Here is a 19,573-nt window from a genome sequence, read left to right on the forward strand (position 1 = left end):
CCAAAGCGCGTGCGCTCATCATCTGTGGTACCATGAATTCAAAAGACACTCCGAACGTGTTTTCAACAATTCCGAGATGAAATCACGATCGAATTCAATTGGAACTTATCCATTTATGATTTATTTGTGCAGATTTGTGCGGATGCCTATCGGAATATTGCAGTTTTTTATAGATCTTGGCGTATATGGTTTTGATTTATATCTTGTTATGAGGAAGTTATCTTGGCCTGATCTCAGTAGATCAGTTTTAATCCTGGCGTTCTAAAACACGTGTGCTTTTCTGTCCGTTTATCCTAGCTTCGAAACGGAAGGACTTGTTTTAATGTGGTAACTTTTGTATAAAAGACTAGCTAATGCCCGCGACATCGTCCGCGTGGATTTAGGTTTTCCAAAATCCCGTCGGAACTGTTTGATTTTCCGGGATAAAAAGTAGCCTATGTGCTAGTAGTTTTTGGGTGGAATAGTAACAAACGTACACACACTCACATACACACTTTCGCTTTTATAATATTACACACTCACATACACACTTTCGCCTTTATAATATTAATTAGTGTGATAGTCTGGTGGTTTCGAGACAATTCTACGCTTTATGTTGAAAGTGTTTTTTGTGTCGTCAAAGATTGTGAAATTCATGTTCTTTTGAGTAGTTATGTAACCCTACCACTGGTTCCAAATCTTCTTCCGGACGAATTCACTACCATCAGCTAGTAACTATTAGTCTTAGGTTTCAAAATAATATAAGTCTTCGCATTTTTGTTTTGAACATCGAGTTACTGTAATATTCCGATGGAAGTGTCGAGTTAGCTACAATCCAGTGGTAGGGCTGCGCGATGATGCACGGCAGCCATTACACAGATTGCTGGTAGCAAATGATACAGCCTCGGAGCCCTGCGGCTACGGTACGGGGCTGTCTTCATCTGCATTCCTGTAGGTGTCCGTCTGGCTCCACGACGATCTGATTTCAATCATTTATCCGGTGTTTTGGAGTTTATGTGTACCTGTTATGAATCGTTTTGAAATAATTGTAAAAGCTAGAAAATAATTCATTTGCTTATAAAGGTTTTGGGAAGAAGGTGACGTCACCTGATAGTCATAACTCATAACACAAAACGTTATTAGTGCAATTATCTAAGGCTGAGAGCTATAAACCGTATGTACTTAGTCATGTAGTTTTGTTTTGGTAACAGCTTACAAACTTTTTGAATCGGTGTTTTCAGTATTTGTTGTTTAAAAACAGTAGGTATATTTAATAATATTTACAAATTTAATATTCCTAACTAGTTTAGTTTTTGATATAGAACCAGTCACAAAATTGGTCTAAAACATTAAATAATATGTTCGTACTCTACTCAAGGAGTTCTAGACTATGAATGATATCCCTGCTAGGTTAAGAAAAAAAATCCGACTCCTTTTTCATGTGTGGGAGACCCCTGAAAAATAATTTAATTGAATTTCTAATTCAATATTCAGTTTTGGGTCAACGTTCTGCACCAAATAGCTTTCAGGTTTGTAACTCATTTCGTCTATGAGCTAGCTAGAGAGTAGAGACCCATGACACGCGGACAGACAGACAAACAAAAAGCAGAGTGGCATTAATTGGACTCCGTTTATTTCTTTGGGTAGGGAACCCTAAAAAATACTAAGATTTCAAATCAGATGTCATGCGAACGAAACCATGGCAAACTAAAAGTAACTCAAAGTAGAATTATTTATGACTTCCATAGACGAACCATAAAATTAGAGATAGCATGACAAGTTTCTGAAATTGTAAGATAATCAGGTTTTACGCTAATTAGTCTCGAGTAAAAGTTTCGGTCGATTAAAAGCTTTGCCTTCGTCAAGGTTCCAATAAAGTCCTTTAGATACTTTATCTTGTACGAGGAGTCGCGCTTTTATCGTGTTTTTTATCATAATTTAATTCAAGTTCTTAAGGATCTTGTCCAGTTTTCATTTTATTTTGATTTTTTTGAATATAATTTGAGGTAGCGTAGCAAATCGAGCAATTAGATGCTACTAAACTTGTTATTGACTAGCGACTCACCCCGCCTTCGCACGGGTGCTTGAAAATAAAATCTAGCCTATAACACTCAGGCAGAATGTAGCTTTTTATTAGTGAAAGAATTTTCAAGCTCGATTCCTCGGTTCAGTAGTTCCAGAGATTACTTCCTACAAACAAACTTAAAAACTTTACCTCTTTATTATATTAGTGGGTATAGGTTCTCCTCAGTAGTAAGAAAAATATTCAAAATCTGGGATATCGGTAGGAATGGGCTTTGACCACGCTTTGGCCATTCAAAAAACTTCTATTTGAAATCCTACTCTTTATAACGGCTATATCTATTAAAAACAGGCTGAGTTCAAAATATCTGCTACTAAATGATTTTAGAATAATAATAATTGATGATTGCGCGGCGCGGGCGCAACCATGGCGTGAAGTCGCTACAAGAAACCTATGTCCAGCAGTGGGTCAGTTTTTTTTTTAAATTTATAGATTGTAGCGCTTGGCTGCACTCAGACTTGCTGGTAAGTAATGATTCAGCCTAAGATGGAGCGCGCTTGCCTAGGAGACCGCCGAGTTTCTTGCTGGTTCTTCTCGCTAGAAAAGGCATTCCGAACCAGAGGTAGATATGTTACGGGCAACGTGATTAACTGGGCATTATTAATAAGGACCGGCCATTATTAATAATGCCCAAGAGCGATGGGCAAAGTGATTAATTTATCACTTTGGCCGGCCATTATTAATAATGCCCGACGGTCCGTGGTCCATGTAATAAATCAGTGTTTGAGATAGCTTGAATTTATCACTTGGACCGGGCAGTATGAATAATTCCCTACTTGTAGCCGGGCAATATGATAAATTGGGCCGCGGCCGTTGGCAGGGGCGCGTACGTGCGGGGGGAGGGCCTTAGGTTAGGTAAAGTTAGGTTAGGTTAGCTCCTCTTCCATTGGCAGAGGAGGCTCGAGTCACCCGCTGCTGGTCATAAGATTATCGAAGCTATCCATCCCATCCTCGAGGATTGGACGAAGAGGAAGCATGGGACACTCACGTTCCACCTTGTACGGGTTCTTACGGGGCACGGGTGCTTTGGAAGATACCTGTGCAGGGTGGCGCGAAGAAAGCCCACAGAGGAATGCCACCAGTGCGGTAGTGTCTCAGACACAGCACAACATACGCTGGCTGAGTGCCCGCCGTGACTATATCCATGGTGGACAGTGAAAGGGCCTAGCAAGCGATGGTCTCCTTCAGCGAGGAAGTAATGACGCAGAAGGAGGCAGCGGAGCGGCTGAGAGAGGAAGCCGAAAGCTCTCATCCCATGCGCCGCAAGAGAATCGGTCGCAGGCGAGCTGCACACGACCGTCGCTTGCCCCCTTGAGTAAGGCTTCCGGGTAATAGACACGGGGAGTCTGTTACCCGCGGGAGAGTAGGTCCTCGAGTTGGAAGGCAAGCCCTTGTTTCTGGCAAACGGTGTTGGGGCCCCTTTTAGTCCCAGAGCTGGGCCTGCCTTGGCGGGCGCCATTAGCTGGGTCACAGTTGAATATGTTCGTGTCCCTGTGCCCAGCAACAACGATTGAGACGGTAAGCCGTGGGGTTTTAGTCGGTAAGAGTCTGACATAACCACCTCGCCTCCCCGAGCGCGGTGGTATCCATGAGGATTTTCCTCGCATAAAAAAAAGGTTGGGTTAGGTTAGGTTCTTTTATTTAATAAACAAAAACACTACAGTTCACCTATTTTATTACTTTGCCCAAGACAGGGTGGGCATTATTCATAATGGTCGGGAAAAGTGATTAATCATGCTGTTTTAATCATATTGCCCAATTGAGTCGGCCATTATTAATACAGACCGGCCATTATTAATAGTGCCCAGACTTATCAAATTGCCCGTAACAGATACACTTGACGATTCAAAAGTATTTGCAAAGTCAATTGAATAAAAATATTTTGAGTTCTGAATTTTTTTGATGCCTATTCATCGTACCCATATTTGGAGAGGAAAACTGATGCTGAAAGGCGTTCCATATCTTAGCGGTTATGACGTCACATCTATGTATTTCATACAAGCTCCCATAGTAAGCGAATGTTTACACGTTTGATAAAAAGTTGCTGATTTGACTATTAAGATAGTAGGTGTCATGCCTATATTAATAAGATGTTTTGCAATGTTGAAACATTCAATCATCCGTCCATAATAGGGAAAACGTAATTTCCCTCGATGGAGGTGATATGGTAAATCGCATCAGGTTACCATTGGCTTCAACTTTCTCCTGATGTAATTAAGCCGCAAACGAGAGTGGCGTAATTTATGATGCGACGCGAGTGCCGTGGCATAGTTCCATAGTTGGAACCCGTTTTTAGTGTTGCCATTTTAATATCAAAAATTGTAGAAAATACCTATAAGTTCTAGCTTAAACTTCAACGAAATAAGCCCGGTTTCCACGTGAGCGGGGCGGAGCGAAGAAGTGTTTAAACCATGCATCATCGTCATCATCAACATGATCAACCCATTGTCGGCTCACTACTGAGCACGGGTCTCCTCTCAGAATGAGAAGGATTTGACCATAGTCTATCACCAACCAAGTGACCAAGTGCGGATTGGCAGACTTCATACACCTTTAAGAACAACATGGACAACTCTCAGGCATACAGGTTTCAGGACGTTGTCGATGACTGTTAAACACCGAATAGGTACCTAACGTCAGTGCTCAGTAAAGTAAAGTAAGGTCAGTGCTGTTAAAGCAAGTCATACCTACCTATTTATTTGCTACAAAACGCATATACTTAACTCCGAAAAGTTAGATGTGGGTTCCCGGAATCGAATCCCTATAGCCCCTATAACCACCCGATGAGAAGGTTAACGTCTTAACCATAAGGTCATCATCGCTTTTTTTGGTTGCAATAGCCATATATTATTTCTACTATGTATTTTCTTGGGTTGTCTGGAGGAGAAAACTTTTAGTGATGATAAGACCGCCTTTGCGAACTTTATATTTTTGTTCTTCGTGTAATGTTTTGTGGCTATCTATTTATGTCTGCTAATATCTCTTGCAGCAAACTAAACTTGCTGTAGCGTAATTTACTCTATTTTATAGGATTTTCAGAAAAAAATATTAGGGTCTATCCTTTCTATTACCGTTTACATCACTCACTGGTTTAGAAAGTACATAGGTACCTAGTACGATTGTTTCACCTACCGAAAACAATCGGTAACAATCTTGGCAGATCGTTTTCTTCAAAAATTATTATTTGAGGAATTATTTTTAATCTCGATGATGGCTAGAGACTGCCTCTATGCCTAGCATCTAGGTATACGTATTGGTCCTAATCATTGCCAAATCTAAGATAGGGAAGCTGCTATTAACACTAGAAAAGTGCTATAGTTTTTCTTTGAAATATACAGTAACAGTTTCCATGTAGCTACGCGAAAGGCTAAATTTATTTTACCTATTTATTGAATTCAGATTCCTTTTGGTTGCGAATTCATAACTAAAAGTTGATAGTCTGGTTGATAAGTAACTGTTTCCGTTGAGAAAAAGCGCTCCCGAACTTGCATACAGCCTTTCAATTAAAAACCGTAAATAATACACCGGGCGAAATTTACATGGCTTCTGTCAGAGGGATGGTTTTATAAAGGTTTATGTCTTACATCCTTGTCCCTCACATGGGTAAGAGATGATGCCGTCTCGACCATCGGAGGCTCTATTCGGTTGGTCGGTTCCATGTTTTACGTTAGTTGCGCACGCGCTCTAGCTTCGAGTGTTCGCTTTGTTCATTTTCGCGCGAAAATATAAAAAAGTTTTTTTTTTTCAACCATGGTTACTGGGAATGAATGAATGAATGGGAACATCTCTGTTTTTGTGTTGTTAGTATAAACAAGTTAGCGTGACGTAAAGTGAGGTGCGCTGTTTTTGTGTTTAGAAAGTGAATACAAGTGAATACAATACAATAAAGGATTACAGTGAATTTCATGGTGGAAAGCACGTGGGAAATCGCGGCTTAACTTGGTTGGTTACGTTTGGAAGGTCACTATTTGGAGCGGTTCTTGTCTACTAACTTCACACACAACTTTTTTACACCTTAAGGTTGCCATCACGACCTTTATTTGTAGTACTGCGCACTACACAGGTCATTTCGAGCAAAAATTTTTGGGGGGTTTTCTAAGTTTTCTGTGGTTTTTGGTACAGCTTGGTGTCACTATCGTACTAATTTTGACACCTTTATAGAATACGATTTTCGTTTGAAATACCACTTCTATATTCTAGTGGTAAATTAGTTCAAGTGTGGATAATAAATTATAAGCATTAATAGATAGCTCAACAATTGAAATTCAAAATGACATAATATTGTACATATAAAAACTTTGAAAAGAGCAACCGCCGAGTTTCTTGCTGGTTCTTCTCGGTAGGAAAGACATTCCGACACAGTGGTAGATGCTTATGAGTTATGACGATTCAAAAGTACTTGTAAAAGTATAATTGAATAAAAATATTTTGAATTTGAAAGGCAAGGCACATAAATGACAAGCCAAGACTCTACCACCGGTTCCCAAAAGAGATTGTATTGAAAAGAATCTCTAAGAGTTGAAATCATGAAACATTGCAGTACCAAAACCTCCTACTTAACTTTAAGTTTAGTTGAGGATCGTAATATTTTTAACATGCCTAATTATTATTATCTAAAAATGTCGGAGTCAGAAGAAACTTTTTTGCATGAAATCTGCTTGCTAGTGTTGTGTTTCTGAAAATTGACAATAAGTAGGTAATATAATATCGAGAACTCTGTCCGTTCAAATTGACAAACCTCTGCGACGACTTTGTGTATACTCTAAGCAAAAATTTAAGTAAACTAAAGCCTTTTAAAACTCTAATCTTCACTTGAAATTGAAGACGTTGTTTTATAAGAAGCAGTAAAGTTATTAAAAAAACAAGGTATCTATAATACTTCACTAGGGAAAATATAGAGCGATTTGTAACCACTAATTAGGGATAGCAACCTACACGCATCGTTTTTTCCACCTGTTGGAAAGGTGGGCAGTGGTTAGCGGACATGTTATAACTTATAGTTGTAACATTGTGCTACTAATAACATGTTTTGTGACGTCTGACATTTTTGATAGACTGCATTATCAAGTAAAATGTAGGGCAATAGATGATAATTCATGTAGGTATGTAGTTTAGCGGTGAAATTTTCACATTTGAAAATGGCGCCCTACAGCCGCCATAGTAATTTTTCTCAAAAAAATTGGTTGTCTGTAAAGTCGGTTTACTGACGATAGTTGAACGTGACAACAAAGGCCGATTGTGCTTCTTTATCGCTCGTCCCGCGCTCTCGCTTGCACTTCAAGCCTTACATGGAACGCCTCAGAGCGAGGTAACGCCGCATGAGTCATGTTTTTTCATGCTTGCTGCCGGCTCTATCGAATTATAAGACGTTGTCACGTCAAAAATATATCCAGTGTCATCCGGGCAGATGTGATAATTCTAATGATTCCCCATACACCCAAATCTATTTAGGTATTTAGAAGCTAGGTATGTTGGAATAAAGAAATACATACCTACATACATAAACTCTAAAAACATTACACTCCCTTGGGCAGTCGTGTAAAATTATATAGGTATATTGACATAAAAACGAAAATATCTCCCATTTAAATCAATTCCATGATATATTAAAGAGTAAGAACTTGGGCAGCAAAAACTGCGCGTTTAACATTATCGTATCTAATTTTATAATAACTAATGACGGATTCACATCGCGCAGCGGTTCCTCGAAGCATTCCACTGCGTACGTGTGGACGCCGCATAACAATGGCTTAGCGTCTCGTTGAACAGCTGGTATTCCATAAAAATCCCTAACATTGCCTTTTTGAGCACTGTTGATGTAATCCGTTGATATAGAAAACCTAGATATTTCCTAACAAATATATCTATTATCTACTAATTGACGACCTCCCGCGGCTTTATTTCCGTTGCTCTAACATTGCACTCCTTGCATCCCGTAGGAATAGATAGCAAAATGGGATCTAATATTTTTTATATTTTGATATTTTGTATCAAACGATTGCGCTTCAGTGACGTTCTATTGCTGAGTAACAAAATCTTGATTAGAGAACTCGTATAATATAGAGTTGAGACCCTATACACACTGCTTTATAAGGACTAATTACATCACATAGACCTGTAATTCCTTTGAAATATTAAACTTTTCTCACAACTTTTTCCATTTTCTTTACCATTTGTTTATACTTGACCTTCACCCTTAAGTATGATGTAATATTAAATTATAATAATATACAATTTAGTGCATAAGTTCCTGAAGGAATCCTCGTATAGTACCACAGCTTCCATACAGCCATTGATGATGAGTCTGTGTTACATCTTGGATTTAGGACATCAATGATACAATCACAATTACGCGTAGAAACGTAATACTGGTTTTTGTAATGGCCTAAGCATGGCCTAAGGTTATGTTTATCGCACAATCTCAAAACGAAATAACATAATGATAAACCAAAATTGGTGACTCAAAAGAGGAAAACTTGGATTTGTTACTAAATCTATACATCTATACATATAATAAAATTGTAGAAAAGTGGTGTCTGTACAATGGAAATATATAAAAAAAGTAGCAGGGGTTGTTATTATATCGATGCCTAACCCGAAATTGTAATTAATTTTTTTTGTCTGTTTGTCTGTTTGTCTGTGTGTTTGTGCACGCTAATATCAGAAACGGCTTATTCAATTTAGATACGGTTTTCACTAATATATTGTAGTAAGCTTCACTTAACATTTAGTGTTTGTTTCATGTCAATCGGTTCATAAATAAAAAAGTTATGTCAATTTAAAGAATCACGCTGCCCGAATAGTCACTATTCCACGCGAACGAAGTTGCGGGCACAGCTAGTCTTACATATAACAAGGAAAAGATGACTGACTGACTGATATATCAACGCATAGCTCAAACTACGGGATGGATCATATTATCATATAATAGTATATACAGGAATACAGTGTGAATTTTTTTTAAGGTTTATCTATTAAAAGAAAGAGCTCATAATTAGTTCCCTCTTAAGCCCATTAGATCGATCTTATCTGTGATCAAGTGATCAAGTAACGTTAATCGCCGCAATTAATCTGACCTAATTTGTTGATCTGCCCTTAACGGGAGATCGGATGCGGAGAGGAATTGAATGGACATTCTGGAGCGGTCTTAAAGAGAAGTGACTGATTGTGTTTTGCAATCAAAGGGGTTCCTGATTAATTTAACGTCCATAAGGTATTTTTCTTAGATAAATGAATGACTAGTTCATGTCTTTAAACCTCCATTTAATTTTCATAATAGCTATCTGCATGTCAAATTTCAGCCCGATCCGTCCAGTAACTTGAGCTGTGCGTTGATAAATAAGTCAGTCATTTACCTTTTCCTTACCTATCTAGTTTAGATGCGAATCTTTTTCCATTTACCAGAATGACTCCGTTTTGTACCAAATATTATTATTGTTATAGATATGTAGTACTAACACGTTAAAGAGCCGTACATATTGGAAAGCTCTATCTGATAGTTAGCACCTAGCTACTAAAATTGTCAAGCAAGTAAAATAAGACATATCACCATGTTTTATTCCATAGTCCATGCTAACAATGTAGATTTACCAGTAACAAGTGTAAATTAAAAATTTATAACACCCCGACAAGTGAAGGTTAGGCTTTTGATGCTCAGAATTGTTAGATTTGTAAAATAATAAATAGTGCTGATAGTTAATTACGTAAGTCGTAAGCTCATGAAAGGAAAGGAAAACGAGATTCTTCAAAAACCTTAATACACGCGGACAAAGCCGCGGACATCAGCTAGTCAACACTACCCATGTTAGAAATAAAAAAGTGCATTTGTTTGTTGTTTTATTGATTTGTCCTTCAATCACGTCGCATCAGAGCAACGCATCGACGTGATTTTTTGAATGGGAGTGACATAGGCTACTTTTTATCCCTTAATCCACGCGGATGAAGTCGTGGGCATGAGCTTGTATTATAAAGCAGTTCCACCACAAAATTAACGAGTAAACAAAGTCGTCAACTTATTGAGATTTATTCTGGACCAGAGCTCAGAAGTGAGATAATTATCTACACAGAAATGCATGTAAAAACTCCGCCATGTTTTCTAGTAGCGCGGTTTACCAACAGCACACTCAAGCCTGGGGGAAATTATTTACATAAAACCAGTTTCGCTACCTGTTGCACGTGCACGATACACATTGCTCCATTTGTTTGAACATCACTTTGAACATGTCGTGATTAACAAGCATTGTACTGATGTACTGTAAACAAAATATGACCGTAAAAAAGTATTATAAATCTGTTGCACTTACGAACCATGCATTGCTGTGTTTACACAATCACGATTTGGAGTATGTCTCGACTAATAAGCAATGTACTCCGAAGTTTAAACAAATATGAACTGGAAAAAAGGAAAATGAAAAGCGAACTTTCGCTGGTAACGGAAAACGTGTATTTTCGAAACGTTTTGTAGACTTGTAAAATTATTCAAATATGCGCAGATGAAACTCATGTTTTATTTTAGTGACATGAATTTCAAATAAGATCAAATCCGGGTTTTAAAAGCGAGAGCTTATTTCGTTTTTGTCTAGATACTAATTACTACCCAATATGAAATGTGAATTAAGTCGGAAAAAATTGTCTCATCTAATAGAATCCGTGGCGTACTCTGCGCAAATAGTCAAAGTTACACGAAAACAAATTATAGTGGAATTATTCCTCTGAAAAAATTCTAAAAATAGTCCACAATAGCATATATCTATCTATTTAAGGTACTATTTAAGGACACACACTAACCATTTTTAAGATTTTCAAATTACTTTCGAATGTATTTTTTACCGACATAGTATTTTAATCCTTTGCATTAAGTATGTTATTTCACGATATAATTTTATTACTAGTCTAAATTGCACCCGTGCGAAGCCGGGGCGAGTCGCTAGTATTTGATATGCAAATCGTTGTAGGCTTGGAAGTTTGGCAATAATAATAATTAAGATACTCTCAGTTTTTCTTTAGTATTAAATTAAATAGGAAACCGTAAGTTTATAGATTTTATTCTTGTTAGAATGTTTTAAAATTAAAACGACTTGCTGCCGTCTCGGTCTGATTACGTAGTTGTAAAAAAACTCTTCAAAAGTCTGCTATTCAGGGTTCCGTACGTCAAAAGGAAAAACGAAACCCTTATAGGATCACTTTGTTGTCTATCTGTCTGTCCGTCTCTTGTATCTATCAAGAAAACCTACAGAGTACCTGGTCTACTTCTCGTTGACCTAGATCATGAAATTTGGCAGGCTGGTAGGTCTCATAGGAAAAGTAAAGGAATAAATCCGAAAACCGTGAATTTGTGGATACACCACAGAAAAAAAATGTGTTTCAATTTTCAAAGTAAGATAACTATACCAAGTGGGGTATCATATGAAAGAACTTTTGCTGTACATTCTAAACCAGATTTTTATTTATTTTGATGCATAATATTTTTTGTTTTATCGTGCAAAATGTCGGAAAAAATACCCGAATACGGAACCCTCGGTGCGGGAGTCTGATTCGCACTTGGCCGGTTTTTACTTGATTTTACATCGAGATAAAATCGGTATCTTTCCGCTGATGAACGTCAAAATCACGACAACGTGACAGACTGCACGTTTTTACGTCAAAATCAGAGTAATTTATTGCATTTCTTTTTAAAACTAAATAATTCGCATTCGTTTAAGAGACATATCCAGCTTGATTAAATTTTTAGAAATTTTATTTTTGTATTCGCATGTCAAATGTTTCTGTTCTTTATTTTACCTTTACAATTATTGAAACTTTCTATATACTTATAGTTGAAGAGATACATACTTCAACCGAAATTAATAAGATCAATCCTAAATCGTTAATTTTGCGGTTCGTTAACAAAAGTTATTTTTACCTTTTTAATTCTTCTGTAGTACAGAACCCTCGTGCGCGAGTATGACTCGCACTTGGCCGGTTATTAACAACGAGATTACGGATAGATTGATTATTAATTTCGGCAATTAAAGCTACCGTACCTGTTGCAAAAAGTTTTTTTTAAAATCTAAACTTAAAATAATATGCCTATTTAAGCTCTTATGAATAGTAGAGTAAGTTTTTAGTCTTAGACAATCAGATACTACCGAAAAAAATTCAACTAATTACCAGTTTCGTAAAATAATTACCGGCACATATCAGAGCTGGTAAAATGTATATTTTTTTTATTGTATCATTCCTTTACCTACGTTTTCCTGAATAAATTATTATTCATTCATATACTTTTTATCTCTTGCTTCACTTTCTAGATTACTAAGTAGCGGTTACAAAAACCCAGGAAAAGCCTCATAATCTAATTAACTTTTATTATATCTCACGGGTAACTAGTTTAAATAACCATTTAAGTTGTGTTTTGAAAGTTTACCTTAAATGGTTTATTATGGGCCAAGTAGAGTAGGGTAGTTACCGTGGCGCTTGAATCGTAGTCGAACCTCTTAAGGCTGGCGTCCACTAGGCTTGCAGAGTCGAGTCGAATCGAATCGCAATAATACAGTATTTGCCTATGTCAAAAATAAATTATTTCTCAGTGATTATTAAATAGAGGGTCTTCCAAAATACGTAAAACCTACGTCCTTTGTTAGTTTTAAGTGTAAAAATGTTTAAATTATCGATTAAACTAAAAAAGGACATCAAATCATAGTGACGTTACATGCCAGTATTTCACAAAAACTCGCATACAAAGCTCGTGTTTTGACGTTTGATAAAAAGATACTGATTTGACTAGTTGTCAAATACCGGATTCCTGGACATACATCTCAAACTTTTCGGAATTATGAGCGTTTTAAGCAATGAAATATTAGGTAGTTGCTTTCGCAGTGAAGGAAAACATCAAAAGAAAACACACATGCCTGAGAGTTCTCGATAATGTTCTCAATGGTGTTTGAAGTCTGCCAATCCGCACTTGACCAGCGTGGTAAACTATGACCAACCCTATCTCATTCTAACAGTGCTCAGTAGTGAGCCTTAGTAGATAAGATAATCATGATAATGATGATGTATGCCTAATTTTATAACTTAACAATACAAAAGAATTGGAAAAGAAATTCTCTCAGTTAACTTTTATTATTCTTTTATTTCAGGAATTAACTTAGTTTCTAGTTGATACTCGTAGTTTCGAAATGCCATAGTTTTCAAACAGAGACATAGACTTGTTTATATCCAAATCAGTGTTCTGAGACAAGAGCTTTCCAAAGTCTAATCGAATAAAGTTTTCCCTCCATAGTCGAATGACTTCACATCTCTAATGTAAAACTCTCCGTGATAATTATGCAGTCCAGCCATAAGTGGGTTGCATAGTCGATTAATGCATACAAATCATTTCTATGTATGATTTTGCATATTTCAACATAACTTGTTTCATATTATGGTCTTGCTGTAAGGAGTGGCTTTCGCTTTTAATAAGCGTAAAAAAAGCTCATTAAGTCTTGGAGGAAAGTAGAATTTTTTGCTGATATCAAATGTCAAAATTCACACACCTTTGAGCACATTACGTAGAGCTCTCACGTGGAGATTTCCTTACGATGTTTTCCTTCACCGTTAAAGCAAGTAAAATTTATTTGCTTAAAACGTACATAACTCTGAAAAGTTAGAGGTGCGTGCCTGTGAATTCTTGCTTTTTACATTATGCTTTTTTTATACACTACCGGTTGGTTGCAATCAGACTTATCAGACCTGCTGGCAAGTGATGATGCAGCCTAAGATGGAGCACGCTTGCCTTAAACATGCCTATTTTTCTTGACATAAAGGCACCCATATCAGAAGTGGAAGAAAACTGTTGCCGGAAGGGTATTTTATATCCTTGCGGTTCAAATTACAACGAGGAGGCTAATCGCTTGGTACATACAGCAACAAAGCTTTGCACCCGTCCATAGTCGCTTGTACTGGCGGGTGCCAAGCTTTATTGCTGACTGTACGTACTTTTTTTTTAATACTTATAATAAACCATTTCTCAGGCAGAATATTTATTGTGAATTCAAGACGAGCGTAATCCAAAAAAATATTTCATAAAAAGTTTATAGTAACTCGTTCGCGCGACACTGGATCGCGGCAACACTGTATAATATGATTTATCACAATCGTGGCATGTATTGCGGACATCTAATTGTACCCCCGGGATTGTTAGCGAAATTACTAGTTAAAATACATTGATACACACTACCAAAGATACACACAGGTTCATGTTACTCGCCCTGTATTCAAAAATGAATTATCTGTCAAAGTTAAACTATTTTAAGACGTTTTTTGAACTTTAAGTGACTGTAGAACAGAAAACAAAATAATTTTTCCAAACAAAATTTTATCAGCCAAATGAAATTTAAGTAGGTATCACCTAGTACTCACTATATCACAAATGATTTATCTGCCAAATTAATGTTATTTTTTTAAACTATATATGAAATATAAGTGGCTTTAGAATAAAATAGAAAGTTCTGTTTATTCTAAACAAAACTTGGTAAAACGCATTTCAGCAGTCAACTGAATCTACCTGCACTACTGTGGAATTTGACAATATAACTTACAAGTCCCGTACTCGTTAACTATATTACCAAGTCGTTTTTTAAAAATCCCGTAGGAACTCTTTAATTTTCCGGGATAAAAAGTAGCCTACATGTTAATCCAGAGTATAATCTATCTTCATACTAAATTTCATTCAAATTCGTCCAGTAGCTTCTGCGTGAAAGTGTAACAAACATACACAAATACACAAAAACTTTCGCTTTTATAATATTAGTGTGATTCAAAAATATCTATGGTTGTCGTATATCAATGTTGGAGACCAAATGAGAGAATCCGATAAGCATAAAAAGAATCCCACGCGTATGATCTGCTAAGATTCGATCTTGTTTATTTGTATCGAGATTGAGATAGATATAATTGAGCTGAGGTGGGTGGCGCACATACAGACCGACTGGTAAATAAGTGCGTCTGTTATATGAATGTAGCAATTACGCAGCTAACTATTAAAAGTTGAAACCTGGTACATGCCAGATTGAAGATAAGATGCGTAGAAACACATGTCAAGCGGAATGAATGGAAGTTCAATAAAATGTCGACCTCTGTTAGATTTAAAGACAAATTCTAGTTTTATAAGGCTACTCTTACTATAATATAACAATTAATATACAATAATGGCGTCGATGCTCTTGTGTTTTCTAAAGCAAATTTAGAGTATATGCATCTTTTTTTAATATTCTTAAAAAGGGATGGAACATGAATTTTAAGAATGAAGAAGAAGATGTATTTGAAGTTACACAAAAGAGTTACAAGGGTTGACAGTTCTAAATTAAACTAGGTTTGTCTGTCCTTTTCTTGTTACATTGGTAAGAAAGAGATGCGAATACTCTACGTTTTAGTAGCTTTTAGATTCAGTACCAAACTCGAAAAATTATAGAACTGTTTCAACTCGAAAAACAAATTCTAAAATATGTTTTTTATTCATAAAAGATTGACTCGTGTCTTTAGGAAGTCCTTGATAAAATCATTGGTTTTCCGGAATAAAAAGTAGGTGGCCTATCTCACTTAATAGGTCTAATCTAATCGTGTTGATCCGTTGCGGCGTGATTGGAAGACAAATTAACAAACACTTTCGCTATTATACTTGCAGTCAAGCTCTTTTTTTTTTATTCATTATAGGTAAGCGCTTGACCACAATCACACCTGATGGAAAGGTGATGATGTGGTCTAAGATGGGACGCGTTTACCTAGAAGGTGCCTATTCACTCTTGTTTTAAAGATACCCGGATTGTAATTGGTAGGAAACACAGATCGCGGAAGAGTATTCCAAACCTTAGCCATGCGTATGAGGAATGAAGACGCAAAACGTTTCGTGCGTGTAGATGGAATGTCGACGACATAAGGATGGAAACTCGCCCGACGTCTTGCGGTTCGGTGGTAAAATGGTGAAGGGGGGACAAGATCGAAAAGTTCCTTTGCACACTCTCCGAAATATATCCTATAAAACACCGATAAGCCGGCGACCTTACGGATTAGCTCCGGATTACGGATTGACGGATAAGCTCATGAATATTTAGTTAAAAAATTAATCAAGCTGAAAAACAGAACTCTATCAACCTAAGCTTACCAGCAACTAATCTGTTTCCACACCGCGCTTATTACATACAGTTACAGTTCTATTACGTTACAAGTATCAGCGATATAAATGTTCCGCTAGATGTGGCACTTCATAGTAACAACCTGTTCCGACGAACATCGGTGTCCGCCACAGCTATCTATCTGCACTCTTGTTAATCGTAAATCGTAATCCGTACATAAGTTAAAATAGAACGGACTATAGGTTCTAAAGCTACATATACCTACTCAATAATAACGTGAATAAAATTTTAGAGCTATCGCGCAAGTTTAAAGCTGGAGATTGGCTTGTATCGAGTTTTGTAACTCAAACCAAAGACTGAATTGTAACGTTATTTTGTAATGTTTCGTTCGCGCCCCGTCGGATGCTCCACTCACCTGTTGGTTTCTTTGTAAATTTTCTTTGAATGTTACATTACAAGGCAGTGCAGGTCTGCCATTTTGAGTGAAAATGGAGCACACTTGAGGCAAGAGCTCAAATGATACATCACACTAATATTATAAAGGAGAAAGTTTGTATGTGTGTGTGTGTGTGTGTGTGTGTGTGTGTGTGTGTGTGTGTGTGTGTGTGTATGTTTGTTACTCCTTCACGCAAAAACTACTGGACGGATTGGGCTGAAATTTAGAATGGAGATAGATTATACCCTGGATTAGCACATAGGCTACTTTTTATCCCGGAAAATCAAAGAGTTCCCACGGGAATTTCAAAAAACCTACATCCACGCGAACGAAGTCGCGGGTATCAGCTAGTTACAAATACGCGCTACAAGTCAGTCTGTGTAACAAGATCACCCTGAATGGTACATTACACACAAACGGTAACGTCAGTCTCCAGCTTAATAATTTTTAATAACGGACTGGGTTTAAAGGGGATTACGATTAACAGAACACCGGTTATACGTTGGAACATGTTGTTACTATGAAGTGCCCCATCTAGTGGGCCATTTATATCGCTGACAAGTATAGTCGCATGTTCACGGAGTCAATCTCGCTAGCACGGAGGCCCGGCGCCGCCCGCGGCCGGCAGGTGCTGGTTTTTGCCGATAATTGATTTTTAATGGAGGCAGCTCGCTGCGCGCCTCCGTCGCCTTTATATTATTAATTCTATTCTATTCAATTACTTCATACGGACAGTTAGAGCAATTTGATCTGATGAATTTGAGTTAGCGGTAATACTTAGGAGCTAAGTAGAGTTTAGTATTATAACTCAAAATTTAAAAACTCCCGACACAAAAACCTCTATAAGTAAACTAGTAAAGAGCTGATAACTTTAAAAACACTCTCGATCAAGCAACCTTTCAAACAAAAAAGCTAAATTAAAATCGGTTCATTTGTTTAGGAGTTACGATGCCACAGACAGATACATACACAGATACACACGTCAAACTTACAATACCCCTCTTTTTGGGTCGGGGGTTAATAAAGAGAACAATATCAAAGTCAAAATTCAAAGTAGGACACCCAGATTTTCAAACGCGCGCTGGTTTAAGCCTAAGATCTATAGAACGCACTTTGACTTTGCTCAGACTTAAGACACTGTTAAAACGAGATAGCGCTATACCGCTGGCATAAATCTGTCTCGTTTTAACAGAAAAAGTCTAAGCAAAGTCTATAGATTTCAACCTAAGAAGAAGGCCACTCTCCGCCTGGTATTCCATTCATAATAATGATAACTAAGCGGGTTCCCAGATCCTTCCGCATACAGCTCTAAGAACCAGATTTCAACTCAGTTATCAGATGTTAGTGATAATAACTAGAAACATTAGACTTACTGAGGTTCTAGGCTTCTACAATATCTACATCATTACTTTACCACTGCACTATCATAATCTACAAAACAATTATTATTTATTTTCGTACAAATACTGTTACATGCATTTTGCGTGCAATAAAAATATTTCGCCATAAAAGGTAAAACTGTAGTGAATTAATGTTCATTAACATCACTAATGAGCTTTTATGTGGCCATTTTGTTTTATCTTTCGAAAATAACCGTTTACTTCAGAGATAGCGCACTTTATTTTATAAACATTCTTATCATACGGACATGGAAGTTAATGAGCAGCTAATAATGTTTTTGATGGTTTGGCTTGGTTTATCGTTCTTATTTATGAAAGATTTTAACGATTGATCCGAAAAATAACTTATTTAAAAGTAAATAAACTACATTTTAACTAAAAGCTTTTTTAATATACTAAAAAATTGGCCAAGTGTAAGTCAGACTCGCGCACCGCGGGTTCCGTACTCGGGTATTTTTTCCGACATTTTGCACGATAAATCAAAAACTATTATGCATAAAAATAAATAAAAATCTGTTTTAGAATGTACAAGTAAAACCCTTTCATATGATTCCCCATTCGGCATAGTTATCTTACTTTGAAAATTGAAAATACTAATTATTTGTTCATGAACACATTTTTTTTTTTTTTTGTGTTACAAATTCATGGTTTTTGGATTTTTGAAGACTTACTTACCTTCCAAATTTCATAATTCTAGGTCAATGGGAAGTACTCAAAGTTAAAACCAAGAAATACTTAACATTGGTTTATTTGGGTTTTCAATTTAATTGTAGTATCAAAAATGTGATTCCATAATTTGTAAATTACTTTAGTTTTATATCTATTGGCACTCTGAGCGCTGTGAATCCATATGAATCCCCGAAATATAATGCATCTTGAGAAAGATCTCGCCATATCTTCTCTAGGTATCAACTGTCATTTCAGAAGTACAATTTTAGTCCTAACCAAAATCGCCCAACGCGCTGCCTACAGAACTTTTCACTTTAACCGAGTCCTAATTTCAACTCGCTTCTTTTTAATCTGAATTTAAGTATCCGTAGAGTATTATATAATCGAAACACAAGGAACCGATCGAACTATTTCAAATTTGAAATTAACCGGTAAATCACATAGCGGGAATGATCAGGCAATAAATAAAGGGAAGCGACCACGGGATACAACGGAATTACGGGTAATGGGCAGGTTCCAATCCACTGGAGTTCATAAAGCGGTAAACAAAAGTGAACTTTATTGCTTGGTAATAGGACACAAGGGCATCGGTTCAGATAAGGTAGAAATTGTAAACGAAAATGAACTTAATGGTGTAGGGAATAAGGAAAGAGAATATAAATTGAGTGAAGCAAAGGGCTAATAGGATTTAAGGCGTAACAGGCGATTACATTGTCTACCGATATGAACATCTTATAGAGATGGTACGAAATATACCAATAGCCAATTTCAAAGGCGATACTATATCGAATTTACACTAATAAAATAATAAATCCGATAGTCTGTCTGTTTATTTACTCCCAGTATCTATTCTAGATGTTTTGATTAATCTTGATCAAGTTTTGCATAAGGGCAATCTGGATTAAGAAGATAG

The 19,573-nt window shown here is 36.8% G+C and overlaps 1 protein-coding gene across 1 annotated transcript in view; it reads left to right on the forward strand.

Moving 5' to 3' along the window:
- Window positions 1-5,744: 5,744 nt before the first annotated feature.
- LOC123875907 (protein espinas-like) overlaps window positions 5,745-19,573 on the forward strand; it is a 172,824-nt gene continuing 158,995 nt past the window's right edge. Inside the window, exon 1 of the mRNA XM_045922000.1 lies at window positions 5,745-6,004. The gene's annotated coding sequence lies outside the window, so the exon portion shown is untranslated. The remainder of the gene's footprint in view (window positions 6,005-19,573) is intronic.

Source organism: Maniola jurtina, chromosome 20, assembly GCF_905333055.1.
Source record: "Maniola jurtina chromosome 20, ilManJurt1.1, whole genome shotgun sequence".
Taxonomy (NCBI): Eukaryota; Metazoa; Arthropoda; class Insecta; order Lepidoptera; family Nymphalidae; genus Maniola; species Maniola jurtina.